The sequence below is a fragment of the Leucoraja erinacea genome, chromosome 5 (genome assembly GCF_028641065.1).
Source record: "Leucoraja erinacea ecotype New England chromosome 5, Leri_hhj_1, whole genome shotgun sequence".
NCBI classification, from domain to species: Eukaryota; Metazoa; Chordata; class Chondrichthyes; order Rajiformes; family Rajidae; genus Leucoraja; species Leucoraja erinaceus.
In genome coordinates this window covers 57,780,109-57,788,846 of record NC_073381.1, presented here as the reverse complement: position 1 = coordinate 57,788,846, position 8,738 = coordinate 57,780,109, and the positions used below count along the sequence as shown (strand labels likewise).

Below are 8,738 nucleotides of genomic sequence, written 5' to 3'. Positions count from 1 at the left end.
AATCCTTAGGGTGGCAAGACAGGTCTCAACAAGCCACAAAATGATTGCCAAATGCGGCTTAGTACAGGTGAACTGCATAAGGCTCTTGAGCTTTCAGCATAAACCCATCAGGATATTAAGGGGAACCACAAGTCTGGACAGATTTTTTGCTCCCAAGTCAGCAGGAATAAACTTAGGCACAAATAAAACCAGCCTGGGACCTACTTTTCAGTCTCTTCACTATATATTGCTGACTGAATCAGACATAAGCCCCAAACATCCAAACCCATCTGCGTTCTAAGGGTCATTACATTTTGAAGGTCACATTATGTCACATCATACATCATATGTATGGTGTGACAATAGTCTGTAGAATTCTCCGGACATCGTCTTGTGGAATTCTCTGCCTCAGAGGGCGGTGGAGGCAGATTCTCTGGATGCTTTCAAGAGAGAGCTAGATAGGGCTCTTAAAAATAGCGGAGTCAGGGGATATGGGGATGAGGCAGGAACGGGGGTACTGATTGAGGATGATCAGCCATGATCACATTGAATGGTGGTGCTGGCTCGTAGGGCCAAATGGCCTACTCCTGCACCTATTGTCTATTGTATATTATCATATCATCACTTCCAGAAGGGTTTAGTGTGGGGAAAACATTGGTACTTATTATCATGAAACAAGAGGCCAGTCAGCTTATCAGGTTTATCCCAACTCCCAGCAGGGCAATCCCATCAATTTCTGCACACATTTCATTATTTCCCCGTACCCTTCTTTTTGCATATCCTTTTGATGATCACCTACACCAAGGGATGATTTATTGTAGTCAACATAACACCCAACACATCTCTGGATTGTAGGTGGAAAGGTGTAGAGCACCACCAGGGGGAAACCCACTTAGTTACGGGAAATATATGTACATTTTACACAAATAGCACCTGAGCTGGTGATCCAAACTGAGCCCCTGGGGTTGTGGGACAGAGTGTCTCCAGAAAGAAAGACTTTCTCCAGAATAAATTCATGCAACAGGCCCATCTTGTTATTATGTCAAATGAACATCCAGGTAGCTTCCTGCCTCAACAAGGAAGCGGAGGCCAATTCACTGGATGTCGTCAAGAGTTATATTTTGCTCTTGGGGCTAACGGAATCAAGGGATATGTGGAAAAAGCGGGAACGGACTACTGATTTTGTATGATCAGCCTTGATCATATTGAATCGCGGTGCTGGCTTGAAGGGCTGAATGGCCTACACCTGCACCTATTTTCTATGTTTCATTTACTGGCCATGCCGAGAAAATTGAATAGAGTTTGGACAGCTTTGTTTTCATCGGCTGCCCTTATCCAATTCTCTATTTGGATAGAAGCCCCATACTGAAGGGATTTGGCATGATGAAGCAGGAGAAACAATTTATACAGATTATTAAATGGGCAATAGCAGCATAAATTTAGAACTGTCCCTAAAGTAACAGAAAATAGAAACAAGGAAACATTTTATTTCCACAGACTGTTGGCACTGAGAGAGATATGCAAAAAACACCTAGCTAAGGAATCTTTGAACTAACATTTACAAGAGAATGAAATCAAGGTTGCAAGAGTTTCTAAGGGATTATTTGGGACACCTTCAGGAATGAAGTGAAGTATTCACTTCTCAGCCTCTTGGCTACGTTCAAGTGTAGCATCTGGTCTTTTAAATTTAATATCTGACACGTCCCTTATGACTTTATGTCCCTTAGGACATGACTTGAGAATTAAGGGACAGATGTTTAGGGGTAACATGAGGGTGAATTTCTTTACTCAGTGAGTGGTAGCTGTGTGGAATGAGCTTCCAGTGAAGGTGGTGGAGGCAGGTTCGATTTTATCATTTAAAAATTAATTGGATAGTTATATGGATGGGAAAGGAATGGAAGGTTATGGTCTGAGTGCAGGTAGATGGGACAAGGGGAGAATAAGTGTTCGGCACGGACTAGAAGGGCCGAGATGGCCTGTTTCCGTGCTGTAATTGTTATATGGTTATATGGTTATCTAGGGACGATATATTAAATAATTTTTTGGAACTGGGAATTTTACACGCAATTTTTTTTTAAGGGTGGCATAGTGGCCAGTGGTAGATCCTGATCTTGTCTACTGTCTGACTGGAGTTTGCACATTCTCCCTGTGACTGCGTGGCCCAGTTTCCTCCCACGTTCCAAAGATGTCCAGGTGTACGGGCAATTGTTAGTTGATGTGACCTCGGTGGGCCAAAGGTCCTGTTTCCACTCTGTATCTCTAAAACTAAAGTGGATAAAAGATATTGTGTTCAAGAAGGAACTGCAGATGCTGGAAAATCGAAGGTAGGTAAAAGTGCTGGAGAAACTCAGCGGGTGCGGCAGCATCTATGGAGCGAAGGAAATAGACAATGTTTTCAGCCGCCCCCCCCACCCGGCATCAGTCTGAAGAAGGGTTTTGGCCCAAAACGTTGCCTATTTCCTTCGCTCTATAAATGCTGCCGCACCCACTGAGTTTCTCCAGCACTTTTGTCTAATTTGGATAAAAGATATTAATGCAAACATGAACCAGTCTCCCAAGAAAAACCTGTCAATAGACAATAGACAATAGGTGCAGGAGTAGGCCATTTGGCCCTTCGAGCCAGCACCACCATTCAATGTGATCATGGCTGATCATCCCAATCAGTACCCCGTTCCTGCCTTCTCCCCATATCCCCTGATTCCTCTATGTTTAAGAGCCCTATCTAGCTCTCTCTTGAAATTATCCAGAGAACTGGCCTCCACATCCGAGGCAGAGAATTCCACACTCACAACTCTCTGTAAGAAAAAGTGTTTCCTCATCTCTGTTCTAAATGGCTTACCCCTTATTCTTAAACTGTGGCCCCTGGTTCTGGACTCCCCCAACATCGGGAACATGTTTCCTGCCTCTAGCATGCCCAAACCCTTAATAATCTTATATGTTTCAATAAGATCCCCTCTCAATCTTCTAAACTCCAGAGGATACAAGCCCATCCGTTCCATTCACTCAGCATATGACAGTCCTGCCATCCCAGGAATTAACCTTGTAAACCTACGCTGCACTCCCTCAATAGCAAGAATGTCCTTCCTCAAATGAGGAGACAAAAACTGCACACAATACTCCAGGTGTGGTCTCACTAGGGCCCTATACAACTGCAGAAGGACCTCTTTGCTCCTATACTCAACTCCTCGTGTTATAAAGGCCAACATGTCATTCACTTTCTTCACTGTCTGCTGTACCTGCGTGCTTACTTTCATTGACTGATGAACAAGGACCCCCAGATCCCCGTTGTACTTCCCCTTTTCACAACTTGACACCATTTAAATAGTAATCTGCCTCCCTGTTTTTGCTACCAAAAGTGGATAACCTCACATTTATCCACATTAAACTGCATCTGCCACTCACCCAACCTGTCCAAGTCACCCTGCATTCTCAAAGCATCCTCCTCACAGTTCACACTGCCACCCAGCTTTGTGTCATCTGCAAACTTGCTAATGTTACTTTGAATCCCTTCATCTAAATAATTGACATATATTGTAAATAGCTGCGGTCCCAGCACCGAGCCTTGCGGCACCCCACTAGTCACTGCCTGCCATTCTGAAAGGGACCCGTTTTGATTTTGATTGATTAGATCCTTTAATAATCCTTTACAGGAAATTACAGTGCCACAACAGCTTCAAGACAGACATAACACCACACATTTCCTCAGATAGCTTCCATACTTAATAAGTTAAAATACAATGAATGAATACTAAAAAAAATGCAAAATTATTTTTGTGCATTATAAAACCTTATAGCAGCTGGTATACAAGACTTCCTATATCTCTCAGTTTTGCACATTGGTGCAATCAGTCTCTGACTGAAGATTAATCCCTACCTTTTGTTTCCTGTCTGCCAACCACTTTTCTATCCATGTCCTAATGTAAAGTACAAACAATAATCAAATTTAAAATTAAATGCATGAATAAACCCTTCTGTCTGACGAGAGCTGACTGCTGGTTCACAGCAGGATCACGTGATCTGGTTTGTAAACTGATATGACCATAAGTTGTTCTTCAGCTAAATGTAAGACATTGGAGCTGCATTAAGGGTTAATTAAAGAAAACAATATAATTAATAGGTTTAGCAGAAAGATGCACAGCTTAGAGGACTAGTACAATTTTTTACGTATGATGTAAATGTTTTATAAATAAAAGCCAGCAAACTTGTACTCGTACAGGAGTATATGCTCCTCCATGGTTAATCCTATCACGGTTCTCTGTGTGAGTGATGTATGTTTACTTGATGCACATGGCCTTCAGCAATGACATAAATCATATATATTATTGCTGCAGACTAGGGGACAGAATGAAATACAAATGCAGAAGCAGGATTAACTGGAAGAGCCTTTCATCAGTATAAATTGAGAAATCTGTGTCTATCCCAGCTGCTATAGGTGAGTTCACCAGTGAAACAAGTGCTGGAACCCTCATTCGTTGGCCTGATGCTTTCAATCTCTTTCCTGCTTTCTTGAAAGAAGATAAGATGTAACCACATCAACCACTTTCTTGGGTGCTTATTTCTAGTTGCAAAATATTCCATCATAGGGTTAACAAGACTTAATAGGCATTTGGACATGGACATGGAAGGAAAGGTTTGGTGGGATATGGGTCAAACACGGGCAAGTGGAATTAGTTTAGATGGGACTTCTTGAATGCAAACAAAAGTCCTACTCTCTATATTTCCAGTATTTCAGTGGAAATAATGTGATTTTGGAATGAAAGGGGAGATCTCCAACTGATCTCAGAGTAACCAGCTCTCATTTTCTGAATCATTTAGCTGTGAAATTATATTTTTAGGCTAGAGCATTGTATATTTTTTCATCAATTAATTATCACCTAACCATTATCAAAGTTACAATAGATCATGCAAAGAACGCATTGGCAACTTCTGTACAAAGTACTTTGATAGGATGTTGCATTTTCTGGATTTCTGAATACATGGAAACATTAAATAGCAATGCATTTAGTTAAAGCAGCAAAGCCCTGGTCACAGACGTACCATCAATATGGAATACCTATGAGCAACTTATATTCACCTTACATTGACATATGCTAAATATTCACAAACTGTTCCACAGTAAAATTACCGTGTGTCCTTTTCCTCTTTTTTTTTGCCTGTCTAATAAGGGGTGCAACTTACATTGTAAATTGGAAAATAGTTTTCCTTCATCAAACTCTTTTTATCCTTTTAATCTCTCCCTCATCTTCATGAATCCTTTCTTAATCATCTTCTGTATTTTGATTGCATTCATCTCTCCTCATTATCTCCACTCTCCTGATTCACACCCTCATTGATGATCACCTCCTGAGTCTGAAAATGACCGAATACTTCTGCCAGTTTTAAGAATAATGGCGAGGCCAGCACGTATAATTAAACAAATGTGCAAGCTACTCTTCAATTTTTCTTTCTCCTTCATAAATTACTTCACGCTAGTAACTTTCTAATACATGAGTATGAAGTTACTGTAATTACCCACTAAACATGCCAGAATAAGATAGTGTGCTGTTCAATTTTTGTGGAATTAACTAGTTCTGAATAGTGAAAATTTAACCTCTTTGATCCAGAAAATGTTGAGTACCATTCCTTCAAAGCGCAGTAACTGTTGTCATTTTAAATCATTTTTTTTATATCTCTCAGCTATCTGTCTTTCGCTCTTAACCCCAGTTTTTTCCCCCTCTCTTTAATTTGTTTTCTTCATGTGATTTTATATCACATATTCATTAATACTCCCTGTTTTTAACTCAATGTCTCAGTGAGGTTTCTTCACTTGGTTCTATTGGGTAGTTTCATGATTTTCTGTTCGTTTAGTTTAGCGATATAGCATGGAAAAGGGCACTTCAGCCCTTGAGTTGGTCATTGATCATCTGTTCACACGAGTTCTATGATATCCCTCTTTCTCATCCACTCCCTCCACAGTAGGAGCAAATTTATGGAAGCAAATTAACTTAGAAACCCATGTCTTGGGGATGTGAGAGGAGATTAGAGCACCCAGAGGAAATTCATGTGCAAACTCTACACAGACAGCACCCAAGATCAGGATCGAACCCGGGTCACTGGCACTGTGAGGCAGCAGCTCCACCAGCTGTGCTGCTGTAGCACCTGTATTGGACCTTGGTCAATATTTTATTGTACTGTGCAGCATCGATATGTTGCGGAATGGCTACTTCTGCTTCCATTTCTTATGTTCTGCGTGCTTAAATATAAAACAAGTCAATCTCAAAATCTTTAATACATTTATTGAGAGCATCATTGTTTTACCACTGACAGCACACTTTGTCCAAAGGATTTGAAACTGGTCACATTGATGATCAATGATGGCACAATCCCACTAAAGCAAATATATAATCCTCTGGGAATACAATACTTGCAAGACTTTTCTACCACGAAAACTTGAGATCTTTGTTGCTGCAGAGAGATTAAGAATTAATTAAATACCACTCCAGAGTTAATTGCACACCTGTGAATGCCTCATTAGTGGTTGCAAAAGCAACAGACTGGACTGACCTTTTCTTTTTCCTTTCCATCGAAGAACAAATTAATTTATGGTTGTGATTAATATGTTCATGGATTTGGGAGGTTTGGAACATTGTTTTGACCTTTAATAAGTCTAGATACTTTTTGTGGAGTCAGGTGCTCCAAAGTAAGTTGATCAATTAGTTTACTGTTGTAAACAACAGGGTGCAATGAAATTCCGAGTTCGCATGAAGCTCACAGAGTAAGCACTATAGTAATAATAAATTTAACAATAACCAAAAGGACAATAAAAACAGCAGAACAGTGCAAGATTGTGGTGCTGATCTGAGTAGTCCAAATATATTAAAGTACAATAACATAATAACCAAATGAGGTGGAGTTAAGAGTGAGAGTGTGTTACAGCACCTCTGGGAAGGAGATGTGAAAGAAGTGATTAAACTTCACATGCTCAGGAGTCTCATAGCAGTGGGGAAGAACCTGTTCTTAAGTCTGAACTGAAGATGGACACAAAAAGCTGGAGTATCTCAGTGGGACAAGCAGCATCTCTGGAGAGAAGGAGTGGGTGTCGTTTTGGGTCAAGACCTTCTGCTGAACCTCTGGGCTTTCGTGCTTCAGTATCTTCCCCAGAAGTCCGAAGAGAGAAAAGGAAATGGCTAGGGTGCCAGGCATCCTTGACAATACTTCCAGCATGTGTAGATGCTGATTTACACAGAAGATCGCATTCCTGAGTCAATGCACCATGAAGATGGACTGAATAGAAGGAAGGGATAAGCCTATGTTCACCGACCTCTGCAGGTTCAGGTGGTCAAGAACAGGGCAGTTGCCTTACCAGATTAAGATGCATCCCATCAGAACACTTTCTCTAGCACAACTGTAGAGGTTTGAGAGAATCTTCATGGCCATGCAGAATTTTCTTAGATGCCTAAGAAACTGCATGGGCTCCACAACAGTGTTCAGGGAATTTAGGAAATTAGCAGTGGTACTATGAAAGCAATGGAAGACTTCAATCTGCATGGTAACGGTTCAAACCAAATCTGCATTAATAACTGGGAGAATGAATTCAGGGACTGTACAGAAGGCAGTTTATCAAGTCAGTTCATTGAGGAAATGGATGAACAGGCTATTCTAGAACTGGTTTTGTATGAAGAGAATTGATATTAGACATTAATGCTCTGGTATTTTGCATCATACAGCTGTGATAACATAGCAACATAGAAACATTGAAAATAGGTGCAGGAGTAGGCCATTCGGCCCTTCGAACCTGCACCGCCATTCGATATGATCATGGCTGATCATCCAACAGTATCCTATCCCTGCCTTCTCTCCATACAAGCCACAAGGGCCACATCTAACTCCCTCTTAAATATAGCCAATGAACTGGCCTCAACTACCTTCTGTGACAGAGAATTCCACAGATTCACCACTCTCTGTGTAAAAAATGATTTTCTCATCTCAGTCCTAAACGACTTCCCTCTTATCCTTAAACTGTGACCCCTAGTTCTGGACTTCCCCAACATTGGGAATAATCTTCCTGCATCTAGTCAGTCCAACCCCTTAAGAATTTTGTAAGTTTCTATAAGATCCCCCCTCAATCTTCTAAATTCTAGCATGTACAAGCCGAGTCTATCCAGTCTTTCTTCATATGAAAGTCCTGCCATCCCAGGAATCAGTCTGGTGAACTTTCTCTGTACTCCCTCTATGGCAAGAATGTCTTTCCTCAGATTAGGAGACCAAAACTAAGAACAATATAATCGTTGGAACAATGCAGCTGTTTCACAGCTCCATCGATGCTGGTTCAATTCTGACCCCAGGTTCAGTTCTGGTCTCTGGAGTTGTTTGTGTGGAGCTTGCATGTTCTTTCTATAACCATGTGGGTTTCCCTGGGATGATCCACTTTTCTCCCACATCCCAAATACATGCTTGTTGCAAGGTTGATTGGCTATTGTAAATTGATTTGTTGCTGACTGTTGGGCAAGTTAGATTAATTGACTTTTGGGGGAATGGAGTTACTCTGAGGTCTCACATAGATGTGATGGGCTGATGGGTTCCTTCTATGCATTAGAGAAATATGAAAATCCTTAATATTTTAAGGTAAAATAAAATGCAGACATTCAGCACTTGGGGTACATAATTTGATAGATTGGTAAGCTAACAAAAGCTGTGGTCATTCAGACATGTTACAACTGTCATTAAGTCAAAATAGAGTAAGTGTGAAAAAAATTCACCCAAGATTGCAATATATAACT

At 40.8% G+C, this 8,738-nt stretch overlaps 1 pseudogene; it reads left to right on the top strand.

Annotated features, from left to right (window-relative positions):
• The first annotated feature begins 1,613 nt into the window (after nucleotides 1–1,613).
• LOC129697759 (U2 spliceosomal RNA) lies at nucleotides 1,614–1,763 on the top strand (annotated as a pseudogene).
• Nucleotides 1,764–8,738: the final 6,975 nt, after the last annotated feature.